Raw genomic sequence first — 16,070 nt, forward strand, 5'->3', positions numbered from 1 at the left:
GGTGGTGGAGAGACTGGATAGTGACCATAACGCCCTTGAACTCGATCTTAGTCATCCTGGGCCAAAGGCCTCCATAACAACCATGGGGGAGTCCAAACCTGAACTACTATTAGACAATAACAGGAGAAGAATCAGGTGGGATAAACTAGCTACGAGCCAAGTGAAACTTTCGAAGCTCTACGCAGGTTTAATCCCCATTTTGAAAAAAGTGGGAGAGCTAGCCAACGATGTGGGCAATATAGTCCACTATGAGAAATTATACCAGGCTCATGAGGACCTTATGAAGGGAGCGGCCTCTGAGCTTTTTACCAGGGTCCAGAATCAGAAGAGGATCCAACAACATAACTCCTTATGGTACAATGCAGTCTGTAGGAAGGCAAAGGGAGAACTCCTCAGATGCATCAAGGAGGGAACAGATAGAGAGAAGCTGCGAGAAAGTAGACGGGCTTATAAAAAACTGGTCATCCATGCTAAAACTGAATGGGAGGAGAACCAGTGGGAGGAGCTTACCACTTCCCTCGCAACAAGAGACCACCGAATGTTTTGGAGAGTAGTAAACGGGGGGTCGGGGATCCTCCACTCGGCAATAGAACCAAATATTGCAGCAGGGGTGTGGCAGGCACACTTCCAGTCTCTCTATAGTTCCGAGCAGGGAGAAACTAAGATTGATTTTGGTACTGGACTGGTAGAGTATGGCGGGGATTTGATAACAGTGGGGGAGGTGAAGGTAGCACTAATGGGACTTAAAGCTGGAAAGGCGCCAGGATTGGACGGCCTGCCCGGGGACCTGTTCAAGCAGGAGCCCGGTGTTTGGGCCCCCTATCTGGCTGCAGTGTTTAATGGAGTTTTGTGTGGCATGGAAATTCCGAGTACTTGGCTGGGGGCAGAGGTGGTTCCTATATTTAAAAAGGGCTCGCCCCTGCTCCCAGCCAACTACAGACCAATCAGTCTAATTGACGTGTCACAGAAGCTGTTTGGCAGGATACTGCTGAATCGGCTTCAGGACTGGGTGGAAGAAACGGGTGCCCTTAGTCCGTATCAGGCGGGATTTAGAAAGGGAGTTTCTACAGTGGACCAGGTTTTTCGTCTGAACGTTATCTATTGGAGGGCAGCAATATTGGAAGGGGGTAGTTTATACACTATATTTGTGGACCTGAGGGCTGCGTTCGACCTCGTGCCCAGAGGGAAACTCTGGAGTGTTCTGGCTGAGATGGGGGTCCCCCCAGACATCCTGATAATTTTAAAGAGATTGCACCATAATAACTATGCCCGGGTCAGGTGCGGGAAACATGGGGAACTAACAGACAGATTCCCCGTTGACAGGGGGGTTAGACAGGGCTGTGTATTGGCACCGACCCTGTTCTGCCTCTTCGTCAACGGGGTAATCGCCCATCTCAATGGAACTGAATACACTGATGCCCCAAAATTGAATGGCAGAAGGGTGCCTGCAATCATGTTTGCAGATGACACCCTGCTGCTGTCCAAAACCCCCATGGGGATACAGAGGATCCTTGACTCTTTTGTGGCTTTTTGCACAGATAGGGGGTTAGAAATCAATGCTAACAAAACCAAGTTTATGTTTATGAACCCAACCCCAAGATCACACCCGAACCCCTTACTGGGAGCTTCACGTTTAGAGAGAGTCTCCACCTTTGAATATCTAGGTGTAACGTTGAATGAAACCATGTCCTGGGGAAACTCACCAGACTAGGGTTAACCTTAAATTAGTGCAGACCACTGGCGGCATTGCTCGGTTGATGAGAAGCTCCACATATCGATCGCTGGGGCCGCTTATCCAGATATACAAGGCACAGGCTAGAGGAGCTCTGATGTACGGGGCGGAACTGTGGGGTCACACAGCTTCCTGCAGTTTGTCTATAACTGAGAACAACTTTATTAGACAGATAGTAGCACTCCCGTCCAGTACTCCGCTCCTCCCCCTGAGGATGGATCTGGGTCTGAGACCAATAGCAGACGAATTAGGTCTCAGACCCATAGTCTTCTGGCGAAGGCTATGGAATACCGAAGAACTCTCTTCATATAGGGCGGAACTGAGGGAGTTTTTAACCCACCCTAAAGCCCTACAGATCCCGTGGATAAAGTATATAAAAAAGTCCTGTATGGGATTGGGCCTCCCTGACCTGTGGTCGGATCCAGCTAACGCCTCACTAAGGATCCCACGAAGAGCTTTGGTCAGTGCTTACCACGAGCGGAAATTAGCTATGGCCCTAGACTGCAAGAATGAGGGGTCATTAACATCTGTATTCGCGCAAAGCAAGGACTCATACCGCCTGGAGAGGGTTCTGGATGCTATGTCTCCTGTGATGGCCAGGAAGCTTTTTCTCCAATGGAGATATGGCACATTGCCTCTGCGATCTTACACCTGCTCCTGGTCAACACTGCCATCTACCAAGCTATGTCCGACGTGTGGGAGCAGAGGAAAGCGATCTGCATGTGGTCTTGTTTTGTCCAACTTACAAGGCCGCCAGGAAATATTGGCTCCTACCACTTATTAGAAACCTTGGTTTTAGGGAGTACCTCCCGGTGTACAGAATTTTAAAAACTGATGTTTCAGGTCCAATTGTGTTTGCACTAGCCAAATTCCTTACCAATGTCTGGCATATTCGTACCCGTATTTTAAAGTTGCAGGCTCCTATCTAATTTTAAGTTTTCATTTTAATTGTATGGTCTTTTATCTGATGTGTTTCCTGTTTACTTTCCCTTGATGGTTTTACATGTTCATATGTGTGTTTTTTGTGTACATCTTTTATGGCCTAATTGGCCGAAATAAAGATTAATTAATTAAAAAATACCTGGAGATGTCTCCAGTCCACTGGCCTCTCCTTGTTCCTCATACGAGTCCAATGATGTTGGGGTATCTAACTGGTATTCCAAAGGGTCCTCACATTCTTCCCCCATACCTGGCTGCTCTGGAAAGCGATCACGCAATGACCTAGAGCCAAAGGGCTTTCTCGGAGCCAGAATCGGCATCGATGGATGCCGTTCCGACTCCAAGTTGCTGGGGATTAGAATGGGGCTGGAACTGCGGATGGCACTAGTAGCATTGGCATCGGGTCAACTCCAGTCCCAGAGAAGGTCGCATTGGCATGACCGGATCCAAGATCGGATCCACGAGATCCCATCAGAACTGAGGCCGAAGCTGTCGGAGTGGAATCTGATGGGGCATCCTCTGACTCCACGGGACCGGAAGTCGCTTCGGAGGGGTTGGCCTGCTCAAATATGCGGCACATGGCCTCGTAGAACTCCTCAATTTGAGTAGGGGTCTCATCAGCTCCCATAAACGGGGTAAGCCTGGAGCTGGACCTGGAAAAGGCTCAGCGGAACTGTGCCTGGAACGCCAATGTTCTGAACTCGTTGCATCAACTGACGAATAAGGGGAAATCAAAGTCCTCTACGATGTCTTCCTTTTCTTGTCCCACTTTCCTGAATGTCTGGAGGACTTCGAGTGGTAGGAAGAGGACTTGGGCTCCTGGAGCAGTCCCACAACCTTCTTCTCAATTGGGACCAAGACCTAAGAGTCGCGCTAACCGGCGCTGACTGCCCGCCGCAAGCAGCTTTAGGGACCGATCCCTCAAAGCTTTCGGCACCATGGCCTGGCAGTCCGAGCACAACTTCAAGTTGTGGTTGCACTCGAGACACCATAAGCACAGAAGGTGCAGGTCCGTTATTGACATGGCGAGATGACAGGCACCACATGGCTTAAACCCTACTTTCTTGGCTGACATTTTCGTCTCACTGAAAAAAGATTAGACTATACGTCAAAAAACACCTGTCAAAAAGAGAATTGGCGCCACATGGTTTGGAAAGAAAAGAACTGATGTCCGTGAGTCTGGGTGGTACCTATACAGGTGACTGCGATATCACTTCAGGCACTGCTGAGCAGAACCGAACAAAAGCCATGACATGGCGTGCAGCGCTACTGCTCATGCAAAAATCTTCCAGATCCAGTCAGTCTGCCTGGGAAATTCAAAAGGTAAGGATTCTGCAGTTAGAAGACTCTATCAGATATTTTGTTTTAGTACAGTTTAGTACAGTTTAACTCTGTACTGTTAAACTTTGTTTGGGCACATTTCAGTTTCTTTGTTTGTGCCATGAACATTACATTTACCAACTGTGAGCCTGTGTCGCTCATGTTGCCTCAATTCGCACATGGCCAATGCCAGTGTTGTATCAGGTATGTTAAGCTACAGGGCAAGCACCCTCTACTAGTTAGATGCATCTTAGACGCACTGGGCTTCGGTGCAAGGACGTTCTTCATTCCTGGTCATGCACTGAGCCTTTTTTGACCAGAAGCTTCACTTTCCAAGATGTCTCTAGGCTGGAGACAAGCACACAGTTGGTCTTTAAAGTCTCTGTCCACCATCTTTATCATGTCATTGCCGGTATAACAATGATAAAAAAGAACAGTGATATGCACACTCTGGCATTACCGGCATATCATTGATATGAACAGGGAAATTCTTGAATTACTGATTACCACTCTTGTTAGGGCCAAAGTACAGGGAGTGCAGAATTATTAGGCAAGTTGTATTTTTGAGGATTAATTTTATTATTGAACAACAACCATGTTCTCAATGAACCCAAAAAACTCATTAATATCAAAGCTGAATATTTTTGGAAGTAGTTTTTAGTTTGTTTTTAGTTTTAGCTATGTTAGGGGGATATCTGTGTGTGCAGGTGACTATTACTGTGCATAATTATTAGGCAACTTAACAAAAAAAAATATATACCCATTTCAATTATTTATTATTACCAGTGAAACCAATATAACATCTCAACATTCACAAATATACATTTCTGACATTCAAAAACAAAACAAAAACAAATCAGTGACCAATATAGCCACCTTTCTTTGCAAGGACACTCAAAAGCCTGCCATCCATGGATTCTGTCAGTGTTTTGATCTGTTCACCATCAACATTGCGTGCAGCAGCAACCACAGCCTCCCAGACACTGTTCAGAGAGGTGTACTGTTTTCCCTCCTTGTAAATCTCACATTTGATGATGGACCACAGGTTCTCAATGGGGTTCAGATCAGGTGAACAAGGAGGCCATGTCATTAGATTTCCTTCTTTTATACCCTTTCTTGCCAGCCACGCTGTGGAGTACTTGGACACGTGTGATGGAGCATTGTCCTGCATGAAAATCATGTTTTTCTTGAAGGATGCAGACTTCTTCCTGTACCACTGCTTGAAGAAGGTGTCTTCCAGGAACTGGCAGTAGGACTGGGAGTTGAGCTTGACTCCATCCTCAACCCGAAAAGGCCCCACAAGCTCATCTTTGATGATACCAGCCCAAACCAGTACTCCACCTCCACCTTGCTGGCGTCTGAGTCGGACTGGAGCTCTCTGCCCTTTACCAATCCAGCCACGGGCCCATCCATCTGGCCCATCAAGACTCACTCTCATTTCATCAGTCCATAAAACCTTAGAAAAATCAGTCTTGAGATATTTCTTGGCCCAGTCTTGACGTTTCAGCTTGTGTGTCTTGTTCAGTGGTGGTCGTCTTTCAGCCTTTCTTACCTTGGCCATGTCTCTGAGTATTGCACACCTTGTGCTTTTGGGCACTCCAGTGATGTTGCAGCTCTGAAATATGGCCAAACTGGTGGCAAGTGGCATCGTGGCAGCTGCACGCTTGACTTTTCTCAGTTCATGGGCAGTTATTTTGCGCCTTGGTTTTTCCACACGCTTCTTGAGACCCTGTTGACTATTTTGAATGAAACGCTTGATTGTTCGATGATCACGCTTCAGAAGCTTTGCAATTTTAAGAGTGCTGCATCCCTCTGCAAGATATCTCACTATTTTTGACTTTTCTGAGCCTGTCAAGTCCTCCTTTTGACCCATTTTGCCAAAGGAAAGGAAGTTGCCTAATAATTATGCACACCTGATATAGGGTGTTGATGTCATTAGACCACACCCCTTCTCATTACAGAGATGCACATCACCTAATATGCTTAATTGGTAGTAGGCTTTCGAGCCTATACAGCTTGGAGTAAGACAACATGCATAAAGAGGATGATGTGGTCAAAATACTCATTTGCCTAATAATTCTGCACTCCCTGTATATGTTACGTCTTGGGAAAGTCTACATCTAGAGATATGCACATTTGCCAATTAGGTTGGAACAATTACAGCTCAGTATATCATGTTCACACAGAATACCTGCAACGTATCAGTAATATGCATGCTTATGGAATCTTTTAGAGCACAATTTAGCATATCCCGAAATAAAAAGGGATACTCATACTGGAGTAGTTTACAGTCCTATACTCATATCTGATTTTCTACAAGCTTTCTTCACCAGGGACCTTTCGTTCATACTTTTCAATTTTACCCATCACTACACAAAGTGTATGTTTATGTATTTTTTTTTTTTTTTTTTTTTTTTACAAGCGCCAGGTGACTGTCCCATCAAATGGAAGACACGGATAGAGGCGTTCACTAAATAGCTGGGCGCTACTGATGGGAAGAGATATTGACTTGAAAATAGAACATTCTTATTTGATTACACTTACCACCCTATGAACTATCAGATGAGGAAAATGAACTAGGGGAATATCAAGATGAGATGAGGTCATTGGAGACATAATTTGATGTCCAACCAAGTTTGTCATTGGACATACATTCTATGCTTGAGAACAGTGCAAGGATGAGTCTATTGACTCATATGTTGCAGCTTTACATAGCCTAACTGTTGAAGGTGAATTTCTAAAATTTTTACTACACAACTGTGGTTAGTTGTTGGGCAAGAAAGTTCAAGGAAAATTGATAACCTTGAAATACCAATTCCAGAAGGAATAACGGACGTGATAAAGAGCATCAAAATCTTAACATTGGAGAGTAACTGAAAAAAAGATTTGCTTGTACACAGGACAGGAAAGGTTTTACAAAAAAGGATGACAAGTCCAATTTTGTAAAACAGAAAAATGAATATTTTAGATGTGTCTTCCCCACCCATTCACCCACTGGATGCCCTTATCCAGCAGAAAATTCAACATGCAGAAACTGTGGGAAAAATGGACACTGCAGACGTTTGTCAAAGCAACAAAACCAAAGTTAGATGCATAACTGAAGATCCAAGAAATTAATGCATGGACGAACAGGCGAGAATAAAAGATGTCACTCTAGTTGTGAAGGGGGAACGGTGAATGTGTAGATCTCTACATCAACATATTAGTTACTGGACTAAGTCCTAAGTATACTCACTGACTCAGGAGTGATAATTACTATAGCGGAGGATTTAATTAAAGATTAATGGGATGGAAGGGCACTTCAACCTCCTGACAGAGGCCCTGTGTTTTATAAGGGAAAGAAAATCAAGTTTATAGGTTATTTTGAATGCTCCATGAGTCTCAAACGAAAATATATTTTTGGAACGATGTATGTTGTCAAGAAGGGACCGAACATTTAGGGGTTGTACCCCCCAGGTTCTATTTAGAATTAAACTAAGGCCTGGGAGACAGAGCCAAGTTTCATTTTTAGCTGGACAAATACATCTCTCAGTTAACCCGTGGGCGAACACTTTCAAATCTGTCTTTAGCAATCAACTTGGAAAATCAGAGGTTTCAAACACAAAATTTGTATCAAAGAAGGAGCTAAATCAGTAAATCATAAATTAAGAAACATACCATTCAGTGGCAGAGAAGATTTGGCTGACATTCTTAAGAGAACGTCTGATGATAGTGTTATCGAGCCAGTTGAATCCTCAATATAGTTATCCCCGTTAGTCATTGCACAAAAGAAAAATGGTCAATTGAGAGTTGGTATCGATTGTAGGAATTTAAACAAAGAGATGTGGGCTGACCCCCCCCGCACAGATGACATTTTGACAATGTTTGCAGGCGTCAGAGTATTTAGCAAAATCAATCATGCATCCTCATATCATCAAGTTGAACTAGACCCGTTGTCCAAACATCTAGCAGAGTTGGTTTCTCCAGTGGGCACTTTTCAATTCAAAAGAATGACTTTAGAGTCCGCCGCATCTGTATTTCAGCAGATCACAGAAAACATTTTGCAGGGTTTAAATGAAAAACTAGAACATGCAGGCATAGTTGCTAATGTCAGAAAATGTGAATTTTCCCCAAAAATCTTTAGAGTATTTGGGATGTATAGTTTCTCAATATAAAGTACAGCCACCCTAGTTTGGTAAACGCCATCACAAAGGCACCCACTCCTAATGACGAGGACCAAGCATCTTCTTTTCTGGATGTGTGCATGTTCTATATAAAATTCATTCAAATTTTGTATCAAAAACAAAATTTGACAAGTTTATGCAAAGAAATAAAGTATTTATGTGAAATGAAAATGTGAACTTAAGTTGAATGCACTGAAACAAGAAATTGTTTCAGCAAAGTGCTTGCAGCTTTTGATCCCACTAAAGAATGCATAATTACAGTTGATGCTAGTAAAGGGCGGTTTGGGTGTTATGATATTTCACAACAGAGTGAAGGTGAAAGAACTGTAGGTTTGGCTTCAAGGGTACTTTGTTATAATGAAAACATTTTTCAGTCATCGGAAAAGAAGGAGTAGCTTGTTGCTGGGCTGTTGAACGGTTTATGTGGGGCAGGAAATTCACCCTTATGACTGAATGCAAACCACTTGTGTACATTCTGATCACAAACGCAGAGATCAATACCCAGAGGATTGTGAGATGGTGCTCACAGTGACTTCAGTACAACTCTGAGGTAGATCACACTGCTGGGGGTAGAAACATCAGAGCAGATTATCTGTCAAGGTAACCTGTTCCTCTATGTATGCTCAATGTTCCAGACGACAAGGAAGACTAAGAACACTAGATTGCAGCAACTGATATGTGTTGTGAGAAAGGTTTTACTAAGAAAGAATGGCTCGAGTCTTTCACACAGGATGAGGATTCATCACTAGTTCAGAAATCCGTCACAGAAGGTTGGTCAGTTAAACAGTTAAAAGAAATGTTCCCATAAAATCTATGTATGTAAAACATCTAAAAACTTTTAAAACGTTGATTAATCATGACACATAAGTATGCTGCAGCCTCGGATAGTACAAGTGCATACAATAAAGTGAACATGCAGATTAAAAATGGGTACTAGTACAGCGAGAAGATAACAGCAGCCAGATTTGTGTGATTAGGAGGTAGTGGGCTGCAGGCTGAAAGACTGGCCAATGCCATTCCTAAGTCTATGTACTTGTTACAATAATAAAATGAATGCAACAGGTAAACAATTTGGGACATAAGGCAAACAATTTGGGACATGAACTGATCAAAACACAATCACACTACAACCCCAAACAGTTCTCATGATTAAATTAAATCCCAGGTGCAGGTTAGAATAAGCTGTCAGCAGCACCAGAAAATAATTACAGCTAGACTTGCATATTAAGCAGTGAAGGGCAGCAAGCTAAGTGTCCAGCAAGAGACGATCCTGAGCCTAAGTGCAGACCACATTAATTGAAGGCATTAATAAAATGCATAAGCTGAAATTGGAGACTCATATAGAAAAACACCCCCGTTTACCGTCATGGGTCCGAAGTTGGGAGCCGGTGCACAGTGATAAATGCTATTTAACATGCAGGAGAAGATGTTAGCCTTCTGGAAGAATGAAGGTCCAACCCAGTGTGATTCAGTAATACACAGGCGGTTACATTGGTTGTGTGCTTATACTAGTTAGAAATGGTGTAGGTTACTTGTATGTGTTTCTGACATTGTTTCGACTGGCAGGCCTATGCACAGCTGGTGGTCTATTTATGTAAGCTGTTCTATATTGTAAAACCGACACCATACAGGCAAAACCAATTACATACTAGCTTGCTATGACCACTAATCATGCAACTCTAGCTTTTGTCAGCTCTTGTAGCCTTCCATGCAGCATGTACATAGGATGCTACAGTCTGATACATTTCTGTCCGGTCTGTTCTTTAGCAGAAAATTACAGCAGCCTTGCAGTTCCTTAGGTTATATTTTAAAAACAGGGAGTGAAGGTAAAACCTTCATAGATCCACAAAAGTAGAGCAGAGAAACAAAGTGCATGACTGTTTCTGGGCCACCCAAAGAACAGCAACATGTCTTGTCTTTAGGTCCAGAGGTCTTGGACCAGGACTTGGAGAAGGACTTAACCTGTAGGTTTAAAAATCTGAAGCTGAGGTATGAAGCCCTTTTCTCAGGGAGAAATATTAGATCAAGGAATGGCTCCCTCCAGGGCTTGGGCTTCAATACCATGTATGTCACGAGGGTACTTTTCTAGGCCTCATGCTAGCGCCATAGAATGGACCCAGAATTTATTTTTTACCATTTGTAATGAGGCTTTGTTCAGCAAATTTGGGTCGAGCAAGAGATCTGAACATCTGCTTACGTCAGAGTGCTCTCAACATGTCTGAGTTCTGGCTTCTCAGAAGATCCTACAGGATGTTCTGATAAGCTGCAAGAGCTGGGGTAATCCAAACTAGAATTCACAGCGTATAGGATGAAAAGCAATGATGTCCTCCAAGGCTGTCATCCCTAGTTATGATGTAAGTATCACCATTAGTGTGCCTGGACCTAGATATAAAGAATGCCTCAAAAAGTGTTTCCCAATTTTTGTAAAGCATGCAGATTTATGTATCCCCAAATGTTGACACCATGGGGGCTAGCCACTGCAGCTTTTGCTTTGTGTGCAGGTAGTGCTGGCTTGACGAGGTGGTCTCTGCCGCTATTTGCATATCTCTGCATCACTCCGGCCTGTTGAGACAGTATTATTTTAGGTTTGGCTACTTGGGCTCCCCAGCTGAGCTAATCATTGATCCAAATACCCAGGCATTAGTAGGTCTTGACCTGCTCAATGGGTTTCCCACAGATCCTGAATGACGACCTTAGCTTGTATTTGGGTTTAATTATCAAAAATTTAGTTTTCTTTATACTGGAATTTAAGTTCCTTTTTTTGCAAAACAATTTGAAGCCTTCCAAGAGCCGATGCATTGCTAATTCTGTGCGTGCTAGAGAAGCTGTGTCAACGGAAAACATTGGAATTGTTACTAGCTTGTTCTCCATCTTGGATACACCAAGGCCCTGCTTAATGAGGAACTTACTTATGCCAATAAAATAGATGCTGAACAGGACTGGGGTTAAAACGCAGCCCTGTCTGCCACCTGTATGAATGTCAATGCGTCCGTGCATTAGCCCTTACTCCTGCATTTCACAGTTGCTCTATTACAATTAAGCAGATTCATTAGGAGCCTCAGTAGGTAATTTGGGACACTGTATTTCTCCAGAATACTCCAGAGAATTGACCGGTCAACGTCATCAACGGCCGTCTATAGGTCTATAAAGATGAGGAAGAGAGGGGAGTTTTGCAAGACTACATACTTCAAGCAGTTCATAAACAACCTCAGAATTTGGCCAATTTTACTCTGCACTCAGCAAAACCCAACCTGGAGGTAGATATAATGTGGGTCTTGTCCATCTAGGACTCCAACCAAGACAGTAGCAGTCTACTGAAGATTTTACCACTGCCATCAAATAGAGAGATTGGCGAGTAGTTAGTGGGATCATCTCTCCTCCCTTTTCTTATAAATTGGCACTATAACGGGAGACCTCCAGGAGTCTGGAACTTCACCTTCTGCCATTATGGTATTGAAAGTCAGAGGGTCCTGCCATGTGAAAAGGTGTTTTTTGAACACATCGACTGGGACCTTGTCTGGCCCTGGAGCTTTGCACGATTATTTTATATAGGATGTCTTTAACTACTTCTGCCTTGTTATATGCAACTTCTGAGAGATGGTGCTGGTGGGATACAGCTGTGGGTAAGTGTTGGGTCTTTGGGTCTCCATACAGGCCGATTATCATGTTATGTTCTTCAGCTTCGGCAGGACTTTGGTATAGCAAAGCAAAGGGGCTTATGCTGGCCTCCATGGTTAGGGCAGGACCTTTAGAGCCCCAATGAGTAATTCCCCAGAACCTCTTTGGATCCTTCTGATCAATCGCAGCTTGCAGGGCTTGCCAAGTCTTTGTGTGCTCGTTTCTCTTCTTGAGTCTTATAAGATGTTTGTAAGGACGTCTAGCTTCAAGCACTGCCCCCCTTCACAGTGATCCTTCTAGTTTAAAGGGCTGCCATGAGTTCTTTCATCATTTTAAGGCATTTTTCGTCTCACCAATTAAGATAAGAAAATTGCATAGATATTCCTCTAGTTCCTCTGTGCCAATAGAAATTGATTGTGGCTTTAAGTAACAGCCTGAATGAGTTGAATATGAATATATTTGATTTACTCTTTTAAACATTCAAGGCAAAGCAACTTCTGAAAGCCAACCTCCTCTGATATGCAATTCAACACTAGCCATTACTGGAGAACAAAATCCCAAAGAGTATAATCTTAAAGACTGCAAAACTATCAGCAAGCAGTAGGGTCTCTCTGGGACACTAACATTCAGTATATGAAAGACATCAGGTAAAACATTGCCCTGGTGTCTAAACAAATCAGTGCCATAAACTATAGCTGTCTCGATGGCGCAACACGAGACTGCTTCCTCAAACAACATGGGCCTTAAGTGACAGGAAAAAAGTTTTACCTTAAAACAAAGGACACAGAATGTCAATAAAAGCAAAGACGTATTCTCATGGAAAGAAAGCTGTGGGGAAAAAAGCAGATGGAGGGTAGATTTTTGATCCATAGAAAAGAAAGATTAACTGATTCTTGGAGTCTACCAACCTTAAAGTGAATAGGTCAAATCCCTCTTCAGTGGCTGCGATATTACTTAACGCCTTTTAACCATGTGCATAGCACATATTTAACACCCGCTAAACTCAGCCGAATGTATGATGGTAGGAATGCAGAATGCCCCAGATGTTGGGGGGGGGGGGGGGGGGGGGAGGGGCTTGGGAGTGCCCTTGAATACGGGGTTTTGGGGTAACAGTGATCACGTGAATCCAAGCCGTGACAGGCTTGACACTTGAGGAGTCGCCCCAGGTGTGCTTACTCAGTATTGTCAAACAACCCAGAGGAGGTAAGATGCACTGGAGGTTCCTACAGTTGGCCTTGGTTTTGGCAAAAAGGAGAGTGGCCATAGGCTGGATGTCCACTTGGTCCACTTCTCTTAAGCCATGTGACACAAGGATGCCTCTGAGTGGGGACTGGCAGACGAGGTTCACATGAAGCTCAATCGCCGAGACAAGTTTCAGGAGGACTTGGAGATTTTGGCGGCACTACTGGAGAGCATGCACAGGGAGATGGAAGGGGACGGCGAGCAAGGGTCGCAATCACAACATACGGAACACACTGCCACATAGGAACGGCAGTGGGCTGAGACTGGAGGACCCGGGACTGAGCAGGGAAATGGGTAACTGAGGGCGAACACACGCACACTATTCTGGACTTTGGGAACTGAAGTATCTGTGATTTCATGGAAGCCTGGAATCAAGGGTCACCAAACTAGCTTGGGTGAGACCAGCCTCGGTTTCGGGAATCGACGTAAATGGCCTATGCAAAGGCAGACTCAAACTGACCAGTCACTTAGCAGAGTCTGTGACACTGTGGTAAAGCTGGGGGTGGGTAATCAGAGTAAGGTGACACCCCCCCTCCCCCCCACCTCTGCTAGGTGCTGCATCTGATGTTGTTTCAAACAGAAGCTCCAGGCTTTGCACAGGCATATCTCTGCTGTCTGTCACTTGCATACCATACGTACAGAAGTCAGCAGTGAGAGGCTGTGTGTGAATGTGGGAAGCGAGCCACAGAGCCCACCTTCGTGAGGCTCCTAAGAAACAGGACAGAACTAGAAGCCTGAGCATGAAAGAAAACTGCCAAAATGACTTCAGGAATATCCTTCCAAAAGTCACATCAGAACTTCATGCAGTTTCTTTCTGGAAAGAAAGGCAGGATGATGAATGCACCTGAGAATTATTGTTCGGAGGGGGCAGGGAGTGATTTTAATACAGTATTAAACTTGTCCATCCTCTGTGAATCTCTGTGAGTTTGAAGATGCAATGATTTAAGCCTCTATATACCCTCTAGTACACAATATATACATCATATCCATGGGGTACTGAAAAGACTCCAGATGTTTAAGATGTGTAATACCTGCTGCATGCATGGTTCGTATGTTTGCAAAATTGCCAATTTTAGCAACTAGTTAGCAATTCTGAAGAGCCTTCAACAGATTACACAAAAAATAGAGCCTTTCAACACTAGCAATTATATCTGGGACTGACTAACAAACGTCTAAGGAACTTGGGCAAGTTACACTTGATGCAATTGTGTTAATCTAATTATGTATAACAAAGAGTTGCAGTATTGGATGTTTAAGTTGTTTGCCAGTTCTGGTGCAGAGAGGGCACTGTACAAAGTGAATGGCAGTGGGGTGAGTATAAATATCAATCCATCTGGGGTGTCTGGACAGCAAGAACTGGGCTTGAAATGAGCTGAAGGAGCTTTGGGAATTTAATTGAATATGGAAAGGAACCTTTTACAAAGTATGTTCTTCTAAATTATATTGATTAATTCATAAACTTTATTTTTCTCTTTCTCAATTAAACGCATTTTAAAAAGTTACTGTTCTATCACTGGTCTTGGTGAAGATCCTTTGTAGGAACAGGGCAGTGAGTGGGAAGATAACTTATCCCTGGAACTGCTATCTGGAAAGAGGGAACTTCTGAGCAAGGTGAGGACTTTGGCATCAACACCAAGGACTGAGGTGGTTGGTGAGAGGCGAGGGTACCTCCCACCTACTGGCTCAGGCAGACTCAGAAGGACCACAGCATACTGTCTGCTGTGGAGACGCAATCCACAGATCTCTGTGAGGTTTGAAAACTACGAATTGAGCCTGCATTAAGGCAACGGACTATCATCTCGCTCCCCTGACCTGACCGAAGCCAAGAAGAAGCTTCGAGCAGGTCAGAGTCATGCTATGCTACTGGAGGAGAAGAATCCTGCAGCGACCACTTGTGCGTAATGAGAAGGAACGTTCAATGACTGACTGTCAATTAACAACGACGAAGTCAAGTGGATTGCAAATGTCACCCTAAAACACTATCACCGTGCAGTGACTGATCCAATGTTTGTCCTTTGGGCCTTATGCTGACCATAAAATGCTTTCCGATTTTACTAATCTGGTCTGAGAGCTTCAGAGTCAAGCGAAGCGCTGGGTGCGACGGCCCCTAATACACATTCGCTGAAGTCGCCTTCCGCCTCAGTCCTGCCCTACTGAGGGGCAGATGGCAGTCTTAGAGGAACAGCGTTTGCCTGACCAGGAGCTAGCATTGCAAACTGGTGGGAATACGCCCCACTGAGCACCCATGCTTCCCACAGAGACATCTGGGCTCCATCACCCCACCCAGCCTACTTCTGTGCAGTGCTCTATTTCTATCCATCTTTCGCATTCTACTGACCGCTTTCCTGCTCTTTATCAGTTCACGTCAATGTCTAGGTTAGAACTTCTCCGCACTACAACCTTGGATACACTGAGTCACAGCGTAACCCCCCATGGTTAGAATCAGCTGAACTTACAAGTTGTCTCAATCCTACCTCTGCAGGAAGAAGCGAAGCCACAACTTCAAGGACTAACTTGCTTCCAGTCCTCCTCCTCGGCTTCCACCTTGGCAGAGAAAGAGAGATGGAGACACAGGCGCCAGGGTTAGAGGAGAGAGGGTGAAAGAGGGAGGCGAAAACAGACAGAGCAGGGGATGTGGAAGCAGGGGGAGAAAAGGGAAAATGATGACCTGGAAACAAGAGCTGTGGAGGGATCAGAGAGAGGAAGATGGAGGGGGGCAAAACTGATAAGGAAGTGATAGGGGAAAGAGATAAAAAAAGCACAAAAAAGGATGGAAAAGTAGTGAAGGATTCGATGGAAACAGACATAAGAGATGAGTCAAGACAGAGAGAGGCACATAAAAGGAACACACATTACATGGAGGCTGAGGAGAGGACATGGTAACAGGTACAGATGAAGGGAAGCTAAGGTGAGAGCCATGGAGTGAAAAAAGGGAAAGAAATGAAAAGAAAACGAAAAACACTGAGTACAAGCCTCGTGGGAGAGGAGGTGGAGGACAGGGTGAGAAGGAATGAGCAGAGAAAGAGAATACAGAGGGAGAAACGACAGGGGAAACA

General features: G+C 44.2%; 1 protein-coding gene across 1 annotated transcript in view; it reads right to left on the reverse strand.

The window, feature by feature from the left end:
* Positions 1 to 16,070, reverse strand: part of BTBD18 (BTB domain containing 18) — a 134,519-nt gene that overhangs the window by 82,953 nt on the left and 35,496 nt on the right. The window contains exon 4 of the mRNA XM_069233068.1: positions 15,489 to 15,558. The gene's annotated coding sequence lies outside the window, so the exon portion shown is untranslated. The remainder of the gene's footprint in view (positions 1 to 15,488; positions 15,559 to 16,070) is intronic.

The sequence above is a fragment of the Pleurodeles waltl genome, chromosome 4_2 (assembly GCF_031143425.1).
Source record: "Pleurodeles waltl isolate 20211129_DDA chromosome 4_2, aPleWal1.hap1.20221129, whole genome shotgun sequence".
Classification (NCBI taxonomy): Eukaryota; Metazoa; Chordata; class Amphibia; order Caudata; family Salamandridae; genus Pleurodeles; species Pleurodeles waltl.